The sequence below is a fragment of the Linepithema humile genome, chromosome 7 (assembly GCF_040581485.1).
Source record: "Linepithema humile isolate Giens D197 chromosome 7, Lhum_UNIL_v1.0, whole genome shotgun sequence".
Classification (NCBI taxonomy): domain Eukaryota; kingdom Metazoa; phylum Arthropoda; class Insecta; order Hymenoptera; family Formicidae; genus Linepithema; species Linepithema humile.
In genome coordinates this window covers 3405127-3431681 of record NC_090134.1, presented here as the reverse complement: position 1 = coordinate 3431681, position 26555 = coordinate 3405127, and the positions used below count along the sequence as shown (strand labels likewise).

General features: G+C 36.6%; 1 long non-coding RNA gene across 2 annotated transcripts in view; it reads left to right on the top strand.

Moving 5' to 3' along the window:
- The window catches only part of LOC105668494 (uncharacterized), a 77560-nt gene extending 58315 nt beyond the window's left edge, over positions 1 to 19245 (top strand). Inside the window, exons 4-5 of one of the 2 annotated variants that reach the window (XR_010891154.1) lie at positions 14675 to 15447; positions 19035 to 19245. This is a non-coding gene — a long non-coding RNA (uncharacterized lncRNA). Of the gene's footprint in view, positions 1 to 14674; positions 15449 to 19034 lie in introns of those variants that run through there. The other variant, XR_001100112.2, reaches the window with a different exon arrangement.
- The last annotated feature ends 7310 nt before the right edge of the window (positions 19246 to 26555 follow it).

The window sequence follows — 26555 nt, the reverse complement described above, 5'->3', positions numbered from 1 at the left end:
AATTTTTTGTCTAGTATCAAATTTTACAAACTAAACAATTTATTTTAGAAACTAAAATTTTAGTTTAATTTTTATATAAAATTGAACAAAATTTATGAGTACTTTAATAAGAGCCAATAAAACAACAAAGTGGTAACGTTGAAATATCGTGTATAAAAAAATGTCGTCTCGAGTTTATTTCTGATCGTAAGGATTTTTCATGCGCATGAATGGAACGTGTGCGAATCCAAATGAAAAGTGTACTCAGTGCGCGAACTGAGAAAAGGAATCATGTGGATGGGAAAAGACCACACGTTGGCGCGGAATGTGAGGTTGAGGTAGAATGAGGTGGAAATTGGCAAATTGCCTATCAACACGAATCACCGGACCATTCAATATCCGCGTGAGATATTGTACCGAGAGAGTCGCCGAAGATCGAAAGAGTTAGAGACGAAAGCTGGCTTAGGGTGCACCAAGCACGGTTGGTTTTCACACATTCGAAGAAATCGCGTTGTTCGAACGATTTCCTCTCTATACTAGTTCGTTGATGCTTTGATCTACAGGGTGTCTTGCGATATTTTATCATCTGAAAAATTTTCTACAGTTTTTACATTTTTTTAAGTACAATAAATTTGCTGAGTTTTGTCTAATATATTTTTGCATTATTTAAAATTTTATGTAGTAAAAATAGCAAGGTATAAGACTACAAAATATAAATTTACCATATACAATCATAGAATTGTTATTAAAATATTTAAAAATATATATCAATATTATATAACGAACATTACATATTTAATATACATTCGTAAAAAGTTATATATTTAATTAGTATTAAATTAGATAAAAAGATATTCGAGAATATAATTATAAGAGAAAAGATTCATTTGCAATTATACTGTTTTCAATAGTTTACTATTTGTACGATTATGTTAATTTAATTTAATTCCATTCATTATGTGCTTTGCGTGTGCAATACGATATATAGAAAGCTTCGTGGAATTTTATCACCTCGGAAATTGTTTCCTGCAATTGTAGCATTTCCCGAGACTAATCATTTTGCAGCAATTACACTGCTTTTGATGGCTTTATCATTTACGATTATCTTAATTTACTTTAATTTCACTCATCATGTAGTTTGTAATGTGTATGCGTAGTTTTGTAATAGCTGTCGTGTTGGGTTATAATGGAAAGTTTCGGATGCTCCCAAACAAAGTTTTCATTGGTATTGTATGTATTCTGTATTTATCGCGGTAATTAAGGGTGACTGTAGATACAAATGCTGCGGTTTCTGAGAGGCTACACCCCGTAGATGTGTACGATGTGTGGTATATATCGGCACGCCATGTGTTACTGATTGCGGGATTGCGGGATTGCGGGTCTATGCCCATCTCGTCCTTATATTCGCCGAAAGTGAATTCTGTTTATGAATCCAAATATCAAAAATCGATTTATTGTTCATGATTTTGCTGCATTCTTTGCGAACGAATATTTGTACCCTAATTTTGCAGCTTTAATTTAAAAATCTCAAAATTATATTATATTTTTTTTGTCTTTATTTCTTAACAAAATTTAATTTTTGCTCCGAATGTCTGCAATGACGATATGAAGTTTATACTCTGCGATTCAATCGTTCATTTTATAGTAATTATATTAAATTTTAAATAGAAATCTTAATATTTTATTTATTTAATCTTAATATTTAGCATTGAAATTACATTTCTTACTCATTTTTAATGGCATTTGCGCGCTCCGCGTAGCGCAGCTGGGCAAACGGAGGAAGAACACGGAAGAGGCGGTTGTGCATCCGGTTTGCGTACCTTAGGTACAAAGGTGTTCCTTACGAGCTCGCGTCGGCACATACGAGCAGACTTCCGGACGTGTCAGACCTGATTACATCCCTTCAAAGCGGGGCGCGATATCTCCTGGGATAGGGCCTCCCCTGTACATCTCTATGTACGAGCGCGTCTTTGTCGTTCGTTCAGCTCGTTAAAAATGATACGTATGTCCATTTCAACGACTATTTTTTAATAAATAATACGCCGCGTATAATAATAATGCAATAGCTACGCCGCGTGATCGATAGGCGCCCATTTCAGCTTCGTCCCATTGGCAGTTTCGCGTTCCGCACTAAACGCCGGTATTGATGGTATTAGCGTAACGAAGCGTTTCCACGCGATCAAATATGCAGGAGGGCCGTCGCGATCGTATATGTGCACATCGCCGTTCTGCATCTTTTATATGCCTATATATTCGTAAAGAGATCGATTGCGAATTTTATTTCGTCCATGGCAAAAAACTGTAAAAAAAACTGACTTCTGTAATGGATGTTACACATTGCGATCATTTTAAATGTCAGTATATCACGCATTTGATGAAAAAAAATTTTTTAAACATCAATTTTTGGTTAGAACGTCAATTATAACCGTTTCACATAATTGACTTTCTCATCTGAAAAAGAATAATATAGATTATCATCACTAGATAGAAAATAGTAATACATAGAAATCTTCTACTATTTGTGTAATTTGATAATGCTTTTATCAGATTATCAATGTAATGCTGTAATGAAGCAAATATAGTAAAGCAAAATTGCAAAATCTCTACTTTTTTATTTGAAAAAATAATTTCAACGAAATGTCACTGTTGAATTTTTATACGTAATAGTTTTCTGGCATACACAATACTGCTTTAATTTAAAACAATGTCCTTTTTTTCCTCTTTATAACTTTTTAGCTACTAAAGAAGTTAATTTGTGTACATCTAATAGCGTATTCGCTGTGCCGCGGGCTATATTTTAATGGATTAATTGCTCCAAACGTGAATTTACGTTACAAATATTACTACGTTTCGTATCTACTGTATTTTGCATTTCTGTATTTGCGTATTGAGTTATCACTTGTGTACATTCACGCTATCGCATCAAAACTCTCGCACAATCAGTGCAATTGTATTATAAGACTTTCATACACTGAAAAATTAATTGCGATTTCTGAAAAACTTAGTAGCTGTGATTTGATTGCAGATGTAATTCTATTAATGGATGTATTGTATTTTCTTTTTAATCAAGGCATCAACAATTTTTAATTAAATATTGTAATTTTTATACGATTTTTTGACTTTCAGTATTATTTTTTAACGATTTTTCATATCACTACTGAATGACGATATTGCTACAATTTTGTCTATTTCGCTTTTATTATTACAAAACGCTTTTTATTGTTTTATAAATCTCTAAGATATCACTATTGTCTCGGCATCGGCGAGAGATGAATAAATCATGGTAGGGACTTGCATGAATTCGCGCGCTGTCATGCCCGAATTTTTCTCGCAAAGTTACATTTGTTCAATATACAACGAAGGCCGCGATGTTCGCGTACATGTTCATTTTACTGTTTCCTTTCTCGCATGGCATCTGCTCGTTCGCCACGAGGAGCGCATGCAGCCCGTTTCAGCGGCGCAAAGACGTAAAAAAGGACGACGATTCGTCGAAAAGATAGCCTGGCGCGGGCTACGTCAGGACTTATGAGCACGAGCATACACGTGGCATCGCGGCTCCCGGTCCGCGGCCATTTAGAGTCAGTCTTGTCTTCAGCCGTTTATGGTATATCGCTTGAAAAACCGCTTTTCTCTCTCTCTCTCTCTCTTTCTTTTTTCTCTATTCCCGTCGCGGTGTTCCTCGGTCTCGTGATCTTCGTCCCGGGCTCTCGTTAATTCATTCGCCAAAACCTTCGGCACCCATTGAATTAATTAATAGGCATAAGCAGGTTCTAAATAAAGTGCTTAGAGAGATTGATAATTGCAGCGTTCTACATTGAAAATCAAAAGCAAAGGAAACACAATATATAATATTTTTGTTATATTTTATATTATTATTATTATAAAAATAAAATTTTTATTTGTCCATAATAGCGTAACAGCACTTTTAATTGAAAAAGCACATTTTAAGATGCTTATTTGTGCCACTCAAAGGCCTATAGTTTATAATTTGCATGTGATTTGTGTATCAGTTAAATTTTTTCTCTTGCAAAAAACTAAATAAAAGTAGTTAGGTCATGTAGTTTTATTTTTGTCAATTTCGATTACTTAAAATTGCTAACAAGCGATTAGCTTATAATCGCTAAGAAAAATCAGCGAAGATCTGTCGTACGTGTGGAGGTGCATGAAAAAAATTTATGCTACAAGATTTGACGGTCGGCACGCACATATATCTAAATCCGTAAAAGGCAGGAAGAAAAGAAGTCTCTTTTTCTCTCTTTCTCGCTCTCGTTCTCTCGTGGTCGATGGTGCGGTGGCCTCGTCGACGTTCAGGTGGCTCCATGGCTCCGTTTCTGGCACGCGTGCACACCACGATGCACCTTAGAAGGCGTTAGGTCGTCGTGGGCCTTTGTCTGAGATCCTTCGAGTTTTACCATCTACGAAATTTCCGGGAAATGTATGGTGATAGCCTCGAGTAGAACATAGTCATTACGGGCAAGAACAATACATTGAGGACGACAGAGATTTTGTGACAACTATTTTCCAGTTGTTAACGAGATTCCGCGTGAAGGAAGTCTTTACCTTATCAACGTGTTACGCGCGATTGCTGTAATATACAATGTGTTTCGGAAGGAAAGACAATATCTTAACTTCATAAATTTTAGAATTGTAAGTTTGTGTGATGACTGTCATAATGATATAATTTTTAATTTTTAATATGAAGACATAACAAATTTATATTGCAATTTAAGAAAGCTGAATCTTAGTGTAATTTATTAGAGCTTAAGGGTCACCGGAAAAACGATAAAAGAAATTTTATATAATTCTATTTATATAATTCTTCTTTAATTATCAATTAATTCGAAATTAAACTAAAAATTAGAGAAATAAAGAGCCTTATTTACGCACGCGAATATTTATTTTATGATAATTTGACGTGAATTCTCATCTGTCAAACCGACTGTTCTCGCGTCACCGCAACCCTCGTCGCACTGAAGCTTTTAAGGCACAAAACCCGTTCTAGCAATGCCGAAGCTTTTTCTACGCGATGTGACGACGAGAAGCACTTTTCACGCGACCAAAGACAGTGCATTCGCTTCAGTAAGATTGATGCTCCCGAAGACAGTAAGAGCCGCCGGCAAGAGGTGAGATCGCGAGATCGGTGGCGGTGGACCGAATTGCACCGTAGCGAATGAATCTTATATAGGGTGATACATAAGACAACATTTGGAAAAATGTTAATTTAAAGGGTTAAAAGAAACGAAAAAGTTCCTATAACCGTAAAATTTAATTGTGAAAAGTACGATATATCAGATTATTTTTAAATCAGTCGATTTGCTCATATATGAGAACAAAATATTAAGTTTTTTTTTAAATTAATATTACAACTAAATTAAATTTAAAAAATACATATCAGTAAAATTTATTTTACAAAATTTTAAAACTGACAATATATTAAACTGGCAATAAGTTTAAGAATTGTTCTACAGATTTTTTGCTATTACACTGCATTTCTCAAACAGCGGAAAATTCGAGATATGTTTATTGGAATTTTTATTTTCACCCCTTGGATATATTCTTCAGGTATTGTGGTTCCCTTTCGAATCACCTATGTGCGCCATATAGATCGATTCCCGAACGTATCCGTCCGGATTGCACCGGTTCTTCTCGTAATAAAATAAAGCTACCGTAACTTTCCACGGTAGCGTTCTTATCGAGTTTACTGCGTCGACGATATTACCGAAAGAGGGAGGGGGGGGGGGGAGTCTTTACCCCCGTGTTCTCGGTTCCCCATTTCGAGAGAACCGACGTCAGTATCATCTACGTCGCACTTTAATTCTTTTTGTTCGTTTGAGTAGAATTGGTCGAAAAAAATTGCATTCCGTACGATGTGATGTTTCACACGAGTCATTTGCGAATACTGCGGGGAATGGAATTGGTCGACGAAACCGCTGCGAAACGAAAGGAACGAGACAAATAAAATCGAAAACTGAAACAGCTCGTGAATGCTCAAAAAATATTTTTCGCTAACATCCGAAAACATCCGTTTTATCGAACACGCTATTGAAATGCTAATTTAATCTATGAGCAAATGGATTTCGACTTCCAATAACAAGATATTATGGAGATATTAACAGCATGACGTTCAATATGACATTTAAATTAGGAAAATAAGGCTTGATGTGTGATGGAAAAACTTATTTTCCTACTTAAATTTGGAAAAGAGAAAAGTTGATAAGAGCAAAATTACTTTTTAGTAGAACAGAGTAAAATAAAAGGAATATAATAAGGATGATAGTGAGAGATAAAAAAGCACCACACACCGGGTGTCACATGTTGAGAAGATTTTCCTGTGAGAACGGACATTCCGTTCGAAATCGTCTAGCGACGATGTTCACACTCTCGCGGGGCTCACTCTTATTCAAACATCCCCACTAATTCGGGAATTATTTGGACAAACATCGTTCTCACACACTACGATCGAATGCTGCTGACTCGTTCCCGCCGGGACGTGGGAAATTCAAGACCTACTTGATGTCGTCTGCATGTAGATTCAAAGCTTCCGAACCGTCGGAGAAGAGCGGAAGGTGCCGCCGCGTGGACCTTCGTCTTCCTCACGAATTCTGCATTCTTGAGCGACGCGCACCTTCCTCTCTCGCTTTCTCTTTCAAGCGTTTGCGCATCTCGTTAGAGAGCGGCTTTTCAAAGGGTTCGAGGTAATATTGTAGATCACGAGTCTGTTCTGCCTCATCCCTAATTGGATAAGCGAGCTTTAAAGGCTCCGCAGTGACTAATTGTGTCTCGCATAACGAGATATACGTTACATCGTGCGAGGAATAATTTTTACACCTGTCTGATCTTCTGAAATTGGATTTGCAACATCGTTGTTTTCGATTGACAATGATAGAATAAACATTTCGCAAGAATTAATTTGTCACACGATTTTATCGCAAACTTTATTGAATTAATTATACAACTTTTATAACTTGTACAATTATATAACTTTTTTGTAGTCTTCTTTACAATTACTTGTTTTATTTAATTATTCACTTCAATGATATTAAAGTACGTAGTGTTACAATTACAATTACAAATAATGCGAATCAAATATTTGTAACGTCAATTCAGCATAATTATATTCTACGTCTGATAGATTTTATATTGTTTGGCTTAAGGAATACGATATAATCATATCGAAGATCATTATCAAGAAATAAAAGTCATCCGTCACGCTGCGAACCGCTAAGCGATAAGATTCGCCGCCGCCTAGGAAATCTTTTTAAATGCATGGCGCAATAGAGGGATACGTATTTACAAAGAATAATGCATATAAAGTAAGCCGGAGGATAGAAGGTGGAGTAATACAGTGCCGCGGCTGTAATGGGAAAAGCGTAGGAGATAAAAAAAGAATCGCGCGCGTATATATGTATATGTAAAATATACATACGTACGCGCCAGTCTCCATTTCTCAGTTGAATTCCGCCAAAACGAGAAAACTGGCATAACGAGTCTAAGGAAAAGGCAGGATATGCTCGCGAAGCATATCCCTGCGTAATAAAAGGAAATCGTTACGTACGAGTTTACGTGCGTTACATAAATCGACCGCGACATTGTATCTATTATTTTCATTATATCTAATTCCCCGAATTAGAATATCGACAATGAGTTCACTTAATTTCGCGAATGTCACGACTCCTCTACGTTTGAATTTTAATAAATAAACATTAATAAATATATGAGCGACCGAGTGCAATTGCGGCGTGGAATTTATAATTCAGACAGTGGCTGTTAAACTAATGCATAATTAACCAGCGTTCTTGTTTAACAATTTTTTTAGCCATCTCAATATTTAATATTCTTTTTATGTATGTTAATGCATTAATCGGAAAGTGCATTGTTAAAAAGATTCAAGGGAAGTAATGCTCACACGTAGATAAAAATATATTACTGACTTTCTGTTACTAAAAAAAGCCAAGTTAAACCCTTTTGGAAACAAACTCTTGAATTGATTTTCGATATCGGGGGGAAGTCGACACGAGTTTCGTCACAATTGGCCCCCATGATAAAATCGAAAAGACGAGTGTCGCGCAAAAGTACCCGTGCATTGGCCGTACTTCAGTTTACCGGAGGAGGAAAGCCAGCGTTCATCGATCTATTATTCAAACTCCAATCAGACGGTGGAGTACGGAAGAATTGCATCTCCGTACTTCGCTAACAGAACGCTTACGAGTAATATGAAAGAACAAATTCTTTCTCATCTAGCATTTCCCTTGCATTTTACAACTTTACGAACACTCGTTTACTCTGCCGAACAAGTGCATCAAGGCTACGAATGAAATCACACATCGCGTCTTAAAGTTCTGGTATCTTTACTCGCGACTTGAAACAATTTTTTACTGAAAATTATATCACCAGTGTTTTCACAAATTCAGGTTTATATTCCATATTGAGAATAACTTATCCTGATATAAAATTTATGTCTTTTATATAAAAGACATTATACTTCTCGAAACTGAAGTTCCGAAGTTCTCTCCACAGAGAAAGGAATATGATATCTTATATCATAAGAATAATTTATGGTATGATAATTCGAGTCTTAATCTACTTTGGTAAACTCGGTAATTTCCGTTGACTTACTGATCCTTATATTATTATAAAAGAGGCGATTAATAATTTATTCTTTTTTTTTTTTAATATTTATGACGAATTTATCTGAAAATTATGTGAAAAGAATAAGAAAATCAAGCTTTATCTTGATGTATTATTAAATAAGTAATTTTTTTAAGTGTACTTTACTTTTGAGATATACTTTCCTCGTATTATACATAATTATACAGTCTTATATTTGTATCAATTATGCAAATCTTATAAATGATAATTATATTATGATAAAGTAGTTTATTTCACTGGACGGGACATAGAGTTTTGATGCATTCGTCCGGCCGAGCAGATCCACACGGATCTCTGCGAAACCATTAAACTTCCCGGCAACGCGATTCGAAAGAACCTTACGGCGGTGGGCTGAATCCACGCTGGCGGTCGGTGGCCGTGCGCACCCGCTCGGACTGACATATATAATAATGTAAACTAGGTGGCAGGCAGGACCTGTCCAGAATAAACAACGCGGTGGCCCAAGACTAATCGCCGTTCGACCCGGGTTATAGTTCCCACATCGAATACCGTGGCATTATGAGACCCATCGTGCTCTTACGCCTTCGCCTCTCTTACTCTCTCTCTTTCTTTTCCGATTTTATCTACGTCCTCTTCTGTCCGACTCGGTGGCACAATCGCTTCTTCCTCTCGTCGACGCTGCCGTTCGAGCTACCTAGATCAGTTTACCGTACGACTGGCTATCAATAACTATGTACGTGAGGATCGAGCTTAATGTTGTCAATACACAGCGCCGAATAGCCTCTTCTATCCCTATACGACCGAAGTTCGGAAAGTTCCGATCATTTGGGGGGCGCGACGGCGACATTTGCTGCCGCAATTAATTCTTGGGTCACGTTCCCGATATCGCTTACGCTCCGATATCGCATACGATGGCTTATTTAATCGCCGTGCCGGCTTTTGGGGTGGGTTTCTGCTTGTGTATATACGGGCGGCGCATGCCGCTATATATTATCTTTGCACGAAAATGACGAAATCAGAGTGTCGGATTGATTTTCTTTTAAATCCACGCTACTTATCTGTCAAAGACTCCTTATTCACATTATATATTATCAAATCTTTATCAGTTGCATGCGCATTTAGATGATAAAATCTTAGTTATTAGAATGTATAAAGATTTATCAAATTTATTGTAATACGGAGATAAATTTGATCTAACAATTATTCTACAATTTTCTTTACTTTTGTTTCAAGTTTCTATTTATAATAAAATAAAAGTAATCAAGAAGATGCTAAAAGTTAATAAAACCATTTTTCTCGTTTCTCATATTTTTTTGGATCTCAAACTTTTATTTATTTATTTAAATTTTTTGATAACTACAAATTATTGGTTATAGAATTTATGTGTATAATTACTAATGCTTGATTATTACAAACAAAAAATATATAAATTATTAAATATCAAAATTGATATAGAAAGGAGTCAATGCCAGTTATTCGTGCAAAAACATGTATTGAAATGTTATTTTAATACATGTTTTTGATCTTTTATATTTTAATTTTGATATTTAATTATCGGAGCTTTTACAATTTTATAAATTATTGAATTTATCTGTGGTAGGTTTAAATATCTTTGTTAAATTTATTTACAAGAAATTGAGGCTAATTATGATTGAAATAAAGCGGAATAAAAATTTTTTCAGAATCTTTGCTATAAAAATTTGGTTTTGCTTCTTTCGTAATTGGAAGTGCTTCAGTAATTAAAAATAACACAGGAGAATTATCTTTGACGAAAAGATAGTGCATTGCAAATTTTTATGTATATAAGGCTATGAATAGAATTATTTGCTATATGGTTTAATGATACAAAGAAGCAAATGGAAATGAGTATTATTTACAAAAAGCAATCGTATTTCTCAATTTTTTACTCTTGTCATATTGTTATGAAAAAATGTCTCTTTTTGCTTTTTTGTCCGTTCATCAGGAACGCTGCGTCGTTTCCAATTGAAGCGACAGAAACGCATTTTTCACCAATTTTCTTATATCATCGCTATCGCGGCCGACCTATTCATACTCCTTCCTCTCTTAACAGCTAACTTCAATATTCATGAAAATATAAATATAAATAAAAATATAGCATCGATATATATGAATATGAATGCCGATGCGTAAATATTCATAGGATTGGGTATTACACTCGAATAGAGAACTCGCGTAAGGCAGAGTGAAAAGGGGAGAAGGGAGACGAGAGAGCTTCAGGTTGAAACTACACCGGGCGGCCTCAAAGGGGCGCTCTCCAATTCGCCACCGTTATCGACAACGTAGTCACAGCTATAAACGGCGCCGTAAGCCATCTCGCCGGTAGCTACGTAGCTACCAACGAAACCGGGAACTCCGCACGGCAACCAAAATTGCTCGCTAATGTCATAATTATATATATTGCGTTGTGCTTAAAGACGAGAAGTACCGCGACGCCGCTATTGTGCACCCTTTGAAGGGACCGCTTAATTTATTCGCAAGTAACGTAGCACACTAAACGGCCGCGTAGGATATATAACAGAATCGAGACTTGTTATCTAATAGCGACGTCGTCTGGTATGCTGTAGAAGATGATGCATAGACAAATATAATCGATACAAGAAGTGCTTCATAAACGAACTAATCGATGCACGATTTAGATCTCTCGAGACATTGACATGTATTTATAAATAACTTCAGCATGTGTACGCGCGCGTATAAGCGAAGGACGGTCAGTCAATTGCTTAGCCCTTCAATTTTCACTTATACGTCTCCTACAACCTTTGTACCTGTCTTTCGAAGACTAACTTTGACCTTTGAGACTGTTCAGGCTAAGACGTCTTGTGACAGCTCAAAGATGAGGTCAAGTAAGTTCTCGAGGGTAAAGGGTAGTTTGAAGCACTCTAAGTTATTACAATAGAGAAGTTAAATTTATTGGAAGAGTGATGTAGGGAGTTTAATACTTTAGATATTAATAGCCTTTATCTAAGAAATTTATAATATATTATTTGGAGAAAATCTGTACGTGCAATTAATTAATATAATATGCATTTATAAATATAATTAATTTATTCAAAATTATTAATGCTTAAGAAATCTATATTAAAGAATTTAGATTTAGAATAGTTATAAAAAGGAAGTAGGATGAGTTACTATAATGCTTTACAAAGATATTAATTAATTTTATTAAGATTAGAAGTTTTATAGAAGATTAGGAGTTTTATATAAATTATATGTGTAGGAAAATAAATATATTCCTTTAGATTTATGATACTTGTCATCTCTACGTTAATGTTCGTTCCTTTACAGTATACATAAATTTCATAATTGCTATGCGCTGTGCTATTAACGCACGCGCACACATTATGCAGGTTTAAGTCAGTCACCTCAATGGCAATCGATGGGACCGCGAGATTTCTAACGGTAAGATTTATGCACCTGCTTCGCGTACGAGGAAAAGGTTTTCACGCGCACGCAATAGTTTAATTGGCATTCGCGCGATCTAACACGCTTATCAGACTCCTTTAATTGTACATACGATGCGATACGTACTAAACTGTCTGACGGTAATAAAAACGATATCGAAAGTTTTGCTCGAGGGGAGCAATAACTTTTACGGAAGAAAATCAAGTGGTATTGATACGGTTTGTCTATCTCTCGGAAAGTTTTTAAATTTCCGACGGATAAAACTCGCATTAAATGGAGAAAAAAAATTACGATATATAGTAAGAGAACTTAAAGTTTTATAATTTCTCATTTATTTTTTATATTTTTCATATATGAACAATTACAGTTGAAAAATGATTTATTTAGTAAATAATCAAAACACAAAAATTACTATAATATTCATTTATTTTATCTACGATGAAAGAAAATTTCAGAGTTGTTATCTAGAAATTCTTATTGTTAAACTTTTGCAAAAATTATTTATCGACATTTTGCAAAAACTCAGACTATCTTTTCCTTCATAAATAAAGACTTATTGCTGGGTTAAATGGGAAAAAACTCTTTTCACGAAATTGTGCGGATTCGCAACTTCAAGCAGCCAGCGTGCCTTCTTAAAGCGGTGGAATCGGTTAATTACATTTTCTACGAGGCCACGTCTAGACGGAATGCAATTTCGATTCGGCGGTTCCGGCAACCGCAACGATCGGGTGCCTTAAAACGGCGATTGATCTTCGAGCGGAAAAGCGGAACGCCGAAACACGGGAATCAGCAAGCGTATCGCCGTATCTCTTTTGCGCCATTTCAGGCAAGCATTTAGCAAATTTACATTAAATACCAGAAAGACAATAATAGTCATAGTAGATTTCCGAAAGATATTAACAGTTTATCTTTAATTAAAATTTTGCTGTTTTGCAAACGTACTCGAGTACTTGCTGAACTCAGAATATCAAGATTATTTTGCTTTCTCAATGGATCTTGGTCTTCAGAATACGAAATTAGCATTCCTGAAACAAGTTATTATCTCGAAGAGCGACTGTAAAACAATTTTGCTGCGTTAATTGCAAGTCGAAAAACTAAATAAGATCGGGCATATAATCTGCATTTTTCTTTTATGTAAATCTTAACGTTACAATGTTATATTAATTTATCTACATTTGTAATTGCAAAGAAATATAGTGTTAGTTGAAAAATATCCAGCGTTAATCTTGCGATATCTAGCACTTATGTAATAAATTGTAAATCTGCAATTAGCTTAGTCAGTTTAGGATTTATAAAAGTATGCACAGAGTGAAAAGTTAATTTCTAAATTACAGTTGTACATTTTACGTTTATCACAATTTTATTTATTACTTTGTTTCTAAGATTTTTAAAAATCTCTCTTAATCTTGAATACTTTTCTTTCTTAATACTTTGAATACTTTGAATTAATTATTATTTTTAAAATGATTATTTGTGAATTAAATATACATGTGCGCAATATACGAGTTCAAGCATTTGTTAGCTTTTTTTGTTTATTAATTTTTTTTCTTTTTGCACGATGACACTTGCGTGTAACGAGTATCTAAAACGCGACTTTTAGGTCGCATCGAAGGAATCGTTCGGCTCAATAACATTGCTGCGCGGTGTGTGGGCACAGCGGCGCAGCGGACCTCCATCGTGGGGCCCAGGGCCCTAAAAGAAAGGGAGAGCAAGGGAGCGGCCTCACACGGGGCTCCGGCTGGACCGGCGTGAGTCTCGACGCGAGGAGGTCTCAATCTCACGGGATACGCCGCGAGGCTCGATGTGTATACATACATACATACAGGGTGGTCCGATCGACTTCACCACCTAAAATAACTCGTGCGTTTGATTCGTCCAGGAAGAGGCGTTCGGACGAGAGCCAGTCAAGTCATGATCGTTGTTAACGGAGGCGATATCGCGTGTATTTTTTATCTATTTATGGAAGAAACGGATCAAGAATAACGATTTTTTAATGGTTGTCCAATTAGGCCCAGATGAGAATAAGATCGAAACGATTACAAGTAGTTCACCCTGTAGACTCGCATATTTTATATAGATACATATATGCAAGATATACGATGTCGGAAAGGGAAGAAGAGAGAGAAGGCCAGGTCGAATCGTTACCGGTCGATTTTACCGTCATGATTAATCGGCACCGCCTACTTATCGTGTTAGATTTAGACGGCGGAGCCGCAGGGGCGACCGGGTCTTGTATTTCGGGCAACACACAAAGGGTCCCGTGCGCCTGATTCATTGGACTGCGAAGGATGCTCGACGTATCGACTCTGAACATTCTCGGTCTAGACTTTTCCTCGTTCCTTTTATCTTTTTCGCAAAAATTGTCTTTGACCGTGTCACGAACGCTCAAGATTACCATAAATCTAGAGAACCGTAACTCAAGAGATTGTCCGAGAAATCTGCAAAATTTATGAGAATAGGCAGAAATGACCCAAAGAATTTTAACCGGCAATATTTATAGATGTTTTAATCTTTTGCTTTGTAACAGCAACACGATTTTGAAAAGTAGATAATAACGCAACGCATAGTCTGATGATTCATTCGAAATTTATTTATAACATGTATAATTTTTTTTTTATATTTTGTTTTAATATAATAACATCATTATTTATTTTGATTTCAGTTTCTTCGTGTGCTCGTTTGGATCTTTAAAATAAGAATCTTGACTGTATTCAATTGGCAAGGTTCCCAATGTTGCTGCTGTGAGTAACTTTGCGTCGTACTCATTATATATCGCCATATTTACGTCGCTCGTTAATGAACGATGTTCTACGCGTTGTGTGCGGTCTTTATCGTGTAATCTAAACTGTGTGTCGGATTATGTTTCACACTTGCCAAAAACGATTCGTATGTACAATTAAGTATTGAAGATGCCAAATCGCGTGACATTTAATATCATATAAATCGCGCAATCGTCGAGAGTGCTAGTGCGCGTTTGAATCTCACGTTGGCCTTGTTTCGCGTTTTATAATCTGGAGAGTAAACAGCCGAATTACGTATTATTATAGTTAATTATTCGTTCATTTAAGCGTATTGTATCGTATGAATCGTAAATTGTGCATTGGAATTTCATATCGGTGTCTTTCGCGCGTTCTAACCTCCAAAAGTGAAAAGTTAAATACTCCGTGAACAAGTGATTTGTTTTTAACCTTGCAAAAATGAACGCGGTGTTTAAATATCTATCGGGAATGTCGAATTATATTTCGCGCGATTATAGTAATTTATTATTCACACGGATACACACATATTTCGTAAATGTCAATAATGCCGAATAAATCGCCGGTCAGTGGTTGTTTAATGTACTCGCGAAATTGTGTGATTAATGGACTTTGATGACTTTGCGTCGCAACACGTCACGAATGCAGCTTTAGTAGCAGAGGATGGCTCGTCTACCTGGTGAGTTAATTAATTTATTACATATTTGCGCGAGTATGTTCAAAGAATGTGCTTCTACTCGATAGCCGCAAGAAGCGATACGTTCTCTTTTCCGAGATGAAAGATATGAAATAGAAGAAGCGGCAGGAGATCGTTTGCAAGAGAATCGAGAATACGTCGGGAAGTAAAAATGCTGGTAAAATATCGAAGACGCGCGCGTCGTCGGAGCCAAAATCCGAATCATTAATCACCGTGTTCTCTGCTCGATGTACCGATTCTCTTCCCTCTCACTCCCTCTGTCTTTTCTTTCTCTCTTCCGTGTTCCTCCGTTCTCTTTATTCGATCAGTGCGGCTCGCAGGGAAACGTCTTAGAGCCGATAGCCCGGTGAATGATGTAGTCGTCGGATCGTGCCCGGCATTCGTCCTTTCGCCTTCCGTTCCGCGAGAAATCCTGCAAAAGGAACTTCTGCCGAGATTTGCCGCCCGTCTGGTGATCCCGGCTTCTTCCGACGAGTTTTCACCCTTTCTCAGTGCACGTCGCAAGGAGGAAACTCATTACAAAAACTTGTCGAGTTACTCGTTCCGGAGTCGTGACATACTCCGTCGAATTTAACTGCATCGCAATAATGCACGGATTTACTGATCTATCATAAAACGCATATTCAGATTAAAGCGCTTTCTTTTTACGACCGTTGATCATTTTTATGTTAAAAAGGCTAAGAACAATCGTAAATGGCTAATTTCATAATTTCTAATTCTTGAGTAGTAACTAATTTGCCCTAATTTCATATTTAGTAAAACCTTAAAAATTGACATCTATACACTTGCACATTATTTATGATAATGTGATGATGTCATTTATCTTTGCATGTACAACAAAGAATATTTCTATAATATTGGAGGGTTTGAAAATATACGCAGAGAGCTTTGAACTTGCCTGATAAATGAGCTGCGAAGGATCAGCCCTTTGCTCGACCATAATGAGTCACGCTCATGCCACGTAACAGCGATCGCATCTTACCCTTTCAGTGGCAAAGGTCGCACTGCTATGTTTAGAATATGCAAAAAATGTATGCATGTAATATGTACCGTGTTTATATACAGGTACGCGAACTTTTCATACGTTTTTTCCAGTCGTCTCGTGGCGAAACTCTTGATAAAGTGATAAATGATTTTTTAATGCCGCGCATAGAAATTACTCTAGCGTCGCGCCTCGTATGTTAATTACACTCTTTATTAATCTCGATCCATTACACTTTATTAAAATTGCTTGTTTCGCGACAACCGCAATCGCGCGGTGTTGGACGATTTTTAACTCGCCCCATAAAGATTATCATGGTATTATTTCGACGTGGCAATTACCGTCAGCCTTTTTATAAATCTCAATCGATGACTCCACACTTTTCTCGCGATAAATTGCGATTAAAGCGAACATGTCGATGACCGAAAATATCTCAATTGATGACTGCAGTAACAATTTTTTTTCACATACCAAGAAAGCTTGCGTGGAACAATTATAATTTTTAATTTTTTATTTTGAAGATGTATATTTTTTTAATTTCTAATTACATTCTGACTGTCTAGAAAGTTAGAATGTGTCTTAATCAGAGTTTGGAATTGAGATTGTTGCACCTCGCGGGTGTTATTTCGCTGTTCGCCACTTCTCGGTTACATATCGGCATTCTCGTCAAACGACGAATTGTCACACGATAGGTGTATGCGGCGGTCATCGCGACGCGTCGATAGTGTCGAGACGCTCGCCACGAATTGTTTGAAATAACAGTCGATGTTCATAACAACTCGTATGAGTTTTTTTTTTATCCGGGAGCGGGAATTTGAGCGGGAATTATGGACGCGGTAATATCGCAGTCGTGTAGAAGTCTTTTGATTGCCTTTGGTGCCTTTAATACCGCGAGATATAAAACTCCACCTCTCTTCTTCCGTGCCACCCGTTAAGAGCACCGCCGCCCGCTCTTAACTGGAAGCGTTCGCGTGACTCCCGCCGCACTGCCTTGCGCGTCCGGAATTACTTTATTTCAGTGGGCGTTTGTTCGTGTTCCTTAAAAAAGCATCTCTGTGCCGAAATTAACGGTCGAGCACCCGTTCCACTTACCGCTGTTCATGTTCCGGAGAGAGAAAGAAAAGGGACTCGCGTATCCAATGATCTCCGTACTCTGAATACGGTATCGCTGTTCTAGCAATAAGAGAACCTTTTCATTTTTCATTTCACCGTTTCTTTGAGAAAGTGTAATCAACGTTATCTGATTGGCCATTAAAGTGCCAGTAACCGCACGTATACCGTACAAACGATCTATCTCAGTAGCAATATTTTGTACACTGTTAGCGACATTTGTTGAGATCTTAATTATTTAAAAGCTTTTAGCGCGTACGTTTATACGCGAACGTATTTTATTTGTAGGGCGATATAACTTGATTGATTTCTCACGCGGATAATAGAAATTCTCCCTTTCTGAAATTGTTTTTATTTTTCTGCCACTCATTGTCAGTCAAGTGACAAACTGATCGTATTTTATTCTTCAACGAAAAAAATTGTCTTCAAAGGCAAAATTGAAAAGTCACACAATTGACAGAAGTCACTGTCCCCGCATGTGTATCCCGCATGGAATTCGCGTGAGTTCTTCCACGCGATAAAGCTACCGTTATCAACGCGCAGCGCACAGAGCCGCGATTTAGCCTCTACGCGAAATGCTGGAAAATGGATGTGAGAGGGAGCGAGAGAAGCACCCTTTTAATTTCCGTCGAGAATGTCATTTCGCACGGCGGTGACGGCGGCGGAGCCGTACGAATACACACACGGTCCTTTGTAATGCACGTCTTCGCGGAGATTAAATAGACACTCGAAGCAGCACATCTCACGCGCGAGCGCCCGAATTTATTTTCCATCAGTGCGACGATCTCGTTTTACCTTTTGACAGCTGATGTTTGTATCACCTTACAGAAAAACGATAATTATTTCAAACATAAGGGCAGGAAGTTATCCGCGCTTTTACCGTACGAGCGTAACGTTGCAGAGGACTTTTTTCAAGCGCTCTCCTGTCGCCACCGACTCGTCTGTTTAATTTATTCTCTCTGCCAGCAGCGCATAAAAGCGCGGCTCGTCTTTCCGCGGTGATCTCTTCTTTTCAAAGAGTAAAAATCGTCTGCGCGCTGTATCGCTGTGTTTGTAAAGACATTTTTATATTACACGATCTTTTTAAATACATTTGCGATGCTGTCATGATACGATTTTTTTTTTCTACTTTAATACGAGGCTGGATATATAGAAACTGAATAATTCAAACACAAAATCTGAAATTTAAAATCGACTAAAAAGTATGTACATTATGGTTAAATATGAATCTTGGCAATTTTATGGCTATTTTTAAATGTGTAATCCAGTTTGTTTAAAAATTGATATTACGTTTTTTTCAACATTAAATTACAGATATATTTTTTTATTCTGATATATATTTAAATAAAGATCTGCATTGCGATAATATTTTATTTAACATTTAATACATTTTATACAACTTTTCTACTTACTCGAGCGAGTTATGCAATATTGCAAACTGTATTACACACTATTACATACAGTAGTGTTTTGCCAGCTATAAAATGGATGTCTCGCGCGTTACGTATAAACTCACGGGAGTGTCGTTTAAAGTGTTCGCGCGATATTCGGATGCGCTCGCGAGCAATGCGAGCGTGATCGTATCGTATTAATCGTGTTTTCGTGAACGCGTGTGAGTGTTATGAAAGAGTAGAACCATTGTGGAAAGGAGAGGAGATCCAGAGAACATCGTCGGAACAGCATTGCGGTAAGTAAATTATTGCAAAAAATACAGATTTTTTGGTGACAGTGGAAAGGCTAATATGAGTGCGGAGCTGTCATTTTTAAGCTATTACTTGTTATTTATCAAATCGATGATAACGAAGAGATTTTATTTAAGAGTAAAAATGTAAAGATTATAAATTTTAGATTATGCGCAAAAATAATATAATATAAAAATAATATTTTAAATGGAGTTCCATAAAATTCGATGGCTTTAATAATAAGTTTGAATTTAAAAAAATTCTGCTATTTTTGCGTTTTTGAAGCTTAAATTTTTTTATTTATTTTTAATCTAGCTTCAATAAATGATAGTTCCGATAATAGATACTTATATGCGACACACACTTCAGCATGACATGTTATCACCCACGATTGACTTATTTCTCGCACATTTATCTCAAATTTGTTCAGCTTATATTATTTGTATATAGATATTTGACATGATGATTTACCTCTTAATTATACATATGTACTACTTTCAAAAATTTTTGATGAATATTACACATCTCTAATCAATCTAATTTAATTATTACAATGTTGATATAAATTGATCTTACAAGATATTCAAAAGTTGCGTAGTATAAACACACCTTGCGCAAGTTAATAACAGCGGTTCTTTGCTTGTGAATAATTCATTTTTCTTTGATCACACAATTTTAAAATATCGCGAGGATGCGCGCGTTGCATTTGTAAGCAATGTCAGGCCCAAAATCGATAGGGTTATGTCGTATCGTGTCGTTGATTCTACGCGGTGACATCAAACGCACGTTGCACCGCAGAATCTTCTTTTCCACCCGTAATTCCGAGATCAATAATGCGCATAAATATTGACGCTCACATTTCAGAAAAAGCACAGATGTTTGACGTTTAATTTTTCGCGCGGAAAAAGCGGCGTTACGAATAAATCCGAGGAATTTGAAATATTTCTAAAATACTATTTATAAGTTCGGTATTGAATTTTGAAGAAGAGCTATTTATTTTTTGGAATTACTTATTTTTTACGAATTTTATTATATATAAATGTATAAGGTGTAATAAAATTGACCTCACAAAATTTTTTATGCGAAGATTGACAGTTCGATTAGTATCTTGATGCGAAGGTTATATATTGATCAGGCAAGGCTTCACTTAGTGATCGGATCCTGATGAGTACATCCGATTGAGTCCCGAGTGGAAATATTAATAAGGCCACGATAAGGAATTGATAAAGAAAACATACCTTACTACAATTATATAAAGTTACATTTTAAAATTTATTTTTCCAGATACTAATTTTACTGTAGTGAATCCTTTAGCTGCCTCACAAAAATAATAATAATTAATTAATTTTTATAATCACCCGATAAGGATCCTGATTAAATAAAAGTAAGGTTGTAATAGGACAGCTCGATCGGTTCCCGTTAGGGGCATTGCGTTACCAAATCTCAGGTCCCGATTGGGTGTACTCATCAGGACCCGATCACAAACTGATCAGTTGTTTATCGGGACCTTATTGATATTTTTACTCGGGTCTCGATCGGGTGTATTTATCAGGACCCTATCACAAACTGATCAGGCAAGGCTTCACTTAGGGTGAAATCAGATGATACGGAAAAGAGCTGCGGAACGGAGAGTGCGTCATTGAGACAGCCAATCACTTGCGGAATACAATCGTAATATACGCAATAGCTGTGATTGGCTGTCTCAATGACGCACTCTCCGTTCCGCAGCTCTTTTCCGTATCATCTAATTTCACCCTTAGTGATCGGGTCCCGATAAGTACACCCGATAGTAACTATTTAGTAACTATTACCAAATAATTTAGTGACTATTACCAAATATTTAATAACAATTACCAAATATTTAGTAACTATCACCAAATTATTTGGTAACTATTACCAAATATTTAGTAACTATTACCAAATATTTAGTAATTATTACCAAACATTTAGTAACTATTACCAAATCATTTGGTAACTATTACCAAATATTTAGTAACTATTACCAAATATTTAGTAACTATTATTATATCATTTAGTTATTTACGTATATTTAATAATTATAATAATGATTTTATCATATTTAATAATTTAATAATTAATAAGCCTATATCTTAAAGTCACCTTATAAGAATTACGCGATCCATTCTTAAAAAAGGCATGAAAGATCGATACTCGAATGTATCGAAAGTATTGTTGATGTTTTTTTGCGACGCTGATTGGTTATCACGATTATTCTGATAGTTTGATAGATTGAGAGCGAAGGTTATTTTTACGGTAATTTAAAATAAAATAAATTTATTAAAATATTTAGATTTCATAATTATTAAATTACTGTAATAAGTGCGCGCGCGTAGCGCGCATACTGTATTGTTCTAATCTGAATAAAAAAGTGAAAGTTACAATTGAATAGTGACTTAAATATTGACCGTTTCAAATTGAAACAAAATAAAAATAACTTTTAATATTTCTTTTTTATCTTTAAAGTCATCACTATATTTTAAAGCAATAAATTCTTATTGCATTCTATAATTTTGCATATTTATGGTATATGAATGCTTTATGGCAAAGTCGTTCACCTGATATATTAGTTTATTATCAGTGCTGTCAAGCTTGATTTTCTTATTCTTATTTTTTTCTTGGAATCTTGCTTGCATTGAAATCTTGTTTTACCCGTCTTTCCACGAGTGGTAAATAACTCCTTTTCCCTTAACTGATTTCGCGGCGGCGCCAGACTTCTTTACGACGTCCATCTTGTCTATGCGAAGATTCATCTCTCGATGGAGACGACTTCGCTCTTTGTGGGCGACGCTTACGTCGGCTGAAGAGACGAGCTTGTATCCCGCGATATTCGGTAGTTCGTCGCGACGGGAACGACGTATATAAAAGTATTCTCGATGTGAAAGCATAAGCCAGCCCTTCGCGACGGCAAGTTATCCTTATCTCGTTTCGGCGTAGACGTCGATGCGACAGAAGTCGTCTGAGACTGGCGCCGTCAGTTCTCCGCCGGAAATGTACAGACGACGGAAATTTGTCTCTATCATTGACGAAGAAAGTTGAGCTTTGATTCTTACTACATCATATTTTTACTACATAAAAATCAATTGAGAACCACAGCCAGGAATCTTTAATATTGGCATTGTCAAATATTTAATATTGATTTGTGTTCGGGATATTTATATATTTATATATATATATATATATATATATATATATATATATATATATATATATATAATATATTTAAAGATACTTTGAAATCTCTGTACGGTTTATTTACAGTGGTGCATATATTTTCAAGTAATTTGTTCTTGTATTTATTTCTGTCACATTTTGTTGTTTTCGAGAGCATTTAAAAGCGCCATCGGTTACCATCCCCGATTAATCAGTAATGAATGATACCGTGATGTGCATTATCCTTGATTGCATCGCGTCGTACCGCTGTTTTGACGAAGGATATAATGTAATATTATTTTAATTGACCAACCGACGCAGCGATGTTCACTACTGGTGTATATGTTATTTACATCGTGCACGTTATTTGCTAATTAAGATTAACGGTCGCGCACACGGCAAACGCGGCCTATCGAATTCACTTAACGCAACGACTGATATTTACCAGTCGTGTAATCATGACTGAGAGCGTATGGAAAACATATTCTCGCGTCTCTATCAAAGAGAAATCGGACGCATTCGCTCGAGTTAACTGCGAGAATTTCTGTCGATGTGTTTTTAATACGTTAGTAATTCGATTCGACGAATTTCACAAATTCAATTCAGCGCAATTTAGAGTGTTTTCCTTTCTCCTTTCTCTCGCTCGTATTTTTCGATAATTTTATTCGAATGAGTATAAAAACATAAGCATATATAGTGTATGATCTTTTTTTACAAATTTATTCGTATAAGGTGCGCAAAATTCTATTATATGATAAAATTATTCTTCGATGTCAGTAGATGCGAGACGGTGTCGAAAGAGTCTCAACGCCGACACGCCGCCCGCATTATGAAACCGCGTTTTCCTTCCCCGTCGATCGAGCAAGCTAATCAGTGACGGATACGATTTACGATGAAGCGCGAGGTGTGCCGCCACACTCTGATTGCCACGATAACGATTTCTCCGACCGCCGCGATAATTGACGCCTCGGATCCGCCATCAATGAGATCTCGTTCGTTTATACGAGCGGCAAGACGATTCCGCGTTGGTAACATAATAGGCATCCGCCGCTCGAAAGGTCACATGAGGGTTTTCGGGGGTTGAACGATTTATTGAGGTAGGGTCGGAGATCATCATACCTACCTATATGGGGTGCGAAAGAGGGAAAACAAATATTTATCATAAGCGTGGCGTATAAAGTCCCGAAATAGATGAATAATGTTTCAATATTTAATTCAGGTGGTTTACTCTAATTAATATATTTTGTAATATTTGGATTATATGAATAAATATTTGATTAATTAAGATTTATTTATTATTGAATTATAAGATATTTAATTTTATAAATTATTTCGGTATGAAAATTGAATATCCGACCACATTAATATTTTAATAATAAAAGCAATTGCTATTATACAATTGATCAATTTTGTGTAAAGTATGATCTTGAAAGCACTGTGATATTTACCACGATTCTCTTTGGATACGACACAATCACATTTTCCGATTAGTTTCAAAAACTATTATCGTAGAAGCAACGAACCGATATGGACGACTACGCTGCGTTCGATTCAAAAACTTTCTTCGTTTCGGAGTTTTCTGCTTGATCATAACTTTACGTATCATTGAACAGATTCTTTTAGTTATTTCGTGAGTATTACGCTTCTAGTTTCTTTGGAACGAATAGCCTCAGCGGAAATTTATAGCCTTTGTGGGGAATAAAGTCATGTATCCGCGCCATATCGTTTTTATCAATCGGTTCTCAAACAATCTTCGACTTATTTGGCATCGTAAAAGTCCACCGATTCATCGCGATGTCAAATTATAATCAATCATTTACTGTAATAAAGTAGTCGATATTATTTACAAATGAACATTCTAATAAAATAATATTTTGTTTAAGAAACACGCTGATTCTCGCACGCTGATTTTGTATTCAAATCTTTTGGTAATTAATTCCTTCATTGGTTACGAATGCCATGAATGTGTTTGTTAATCTTTTCAAATATATATCTCTTGCCGCATTTGAAGATGTGCAATTTTATTTCTGACATGATTCACGTATTTCTGATTCACGTCAAGATAAAATGACCATCGAAATTAATTCGCCTGCAAGAAAGCGATACGTGACTCTGTGAAGATCGACCTGGACTTTTGTGGCTTCCGCCTTTGAAGTATTCTTCTTATTTTCTTCTTTCACCTTCCTCTCTCTCTCTCTCTCTCTCTCTCTCTCTTTTTCTATACCTTTTTCGCTTCCGCTTAAATCGCCATCTCGACTGTCCACAAACCACAAGTTGCCGGTAAAGTAACGAAGAGAGGTTAATCTCCATTGACTTGTTGCGAATTGGCTCAAGCTAAAAGATTTGCTGTCCTTTACAAAATTTATGGGGAATCCATCCTTTGTGCATGATTAAGTGCGATACTATTAAACATTCATGAATAACTAATACATACGTATCTATTTTCGGAAAGAAAATGTATAAAATTTATTTTTGTATGTTAATAATAAATTTATGTTTCCAAAAATGAATTTTTACAGATTAATAAAAATTAATATTTAGTATAATCACAAACTCCAAACCTTGAAGATTAATTAAATACTATAATTCTAAAATTTATTTGCAATTATAAAAATAGCATTGTTATAAAAGGAACGAAAATTGTTGAGAATGGAAACGAGTAGCGTGCGTAATTCGTAGGTAATCGTCTATCACTTGTCGATATGCTTCATAACTAATAGGCTAATCGCCGATACCTTTCAATCAATCACGGCACAGAGAGCAGAGCTAACGTTATATTCATGAAAGCAGACGCGCCGATAAATTTTCCGGGGCTTTGCCGACGTCGATAGCTCTTTTAATTCGAATTTACAAACTTGCAACAAGTCGGCAGCGCCCGCCGGCTGCGCTAAGCCGCTCTCCCGCCGAGCGCGTAGACGGGTCGGGAGAAAGTTGAGACGGAAGTTGAAAAGCCGGGCAAAGGGAATGAGGTGCAGAAGAATCAAAGAGGGTGCAAAGAAAGAATAGGGCGCAAGGATGAGACGGATGAAACGCGACGGGGGAAATCCATCGGCAATGGGATGGAGGAATGGGCAAGAGGGAGGAGGACTTTATGAATGCTACCGCGCGTCGTCCTCTCTCGTAGCCTAGTGACGTTAAATAAGTAACGCGTGAGAGGCTGTAGAGAAGCACGTTTCGACCCCGGGCGGTCTCTGGCGCGGCGGTGCCGGCCGTTTCCTCCATTTTTCAGTTCGAGAATGCAACTACGCCCGGACTGTATTATGCAGCCCGCTCTCGACAAGCAACTGCGCGATGCGACGTCTCGCGGGACGTTATTCCTGTATTATCCCGCGTCACGAACTCGCCGAACGCACAAGATTCCTCTCAGTCGGTGTCCTTGAAACCGGGGAATGCAAGGAAAAAATAGAGAGAAAACAGATACAGTTATGCGCAAAGATAATTTTCTTTAAATCGTACACTAAAGTATTTAACACGTTATTTTCATATTTCATTAGAGACGCACTTGATATGTACGTAAAGAGTGAAGTTAAGCATTTTTGATTTCCATCTTTTAGACATTTATTTAAAACGAATGTCGATTATAAAATATATGATAATTGATATCTCTATATATTTTTTTTACCATTATTACTTCTCAATGAAATATTTTGTTTATTTCTTTTACATGATATTTATTTGATTCATGTCGCTGTTTACATTTGTCTAACGCACTTTGTATTTCCCATCTGCGATTATTGGAACGCGCAGAATTCGCACGAGTCCAAGCGTCAAAGTACATACGCGAGAAAAGTACTTATCCAATGCATCACGTTGTGTACGTTTTGCATGAATTAATGCGGAGAGAAAATATTCACAGCAGACGGGGGCGAATCGGTAGTTGCCGCGTGGCAGTTAAATCTTCCGAGTTCAGGCAGAAAAACGAAGGAGAAGGGGCGAAAGAGTGGTTGTGAGTCTCTCGCGGAACGGTTTCGCTTGCAAAGCGCGGAGGAATATGACGCTCAAATTTCTCTCTAATTCCGGCGATGACGGCGGAACTATTTTAAAGAGGATTACGCGTAATTCCTGCTTCGGTAGGGCGTAGAACTCGGCGCGCACGAGAGATCCGTTTTGCCTTTCGGCAAAGTGGGATGCATTATGCTGCAAGA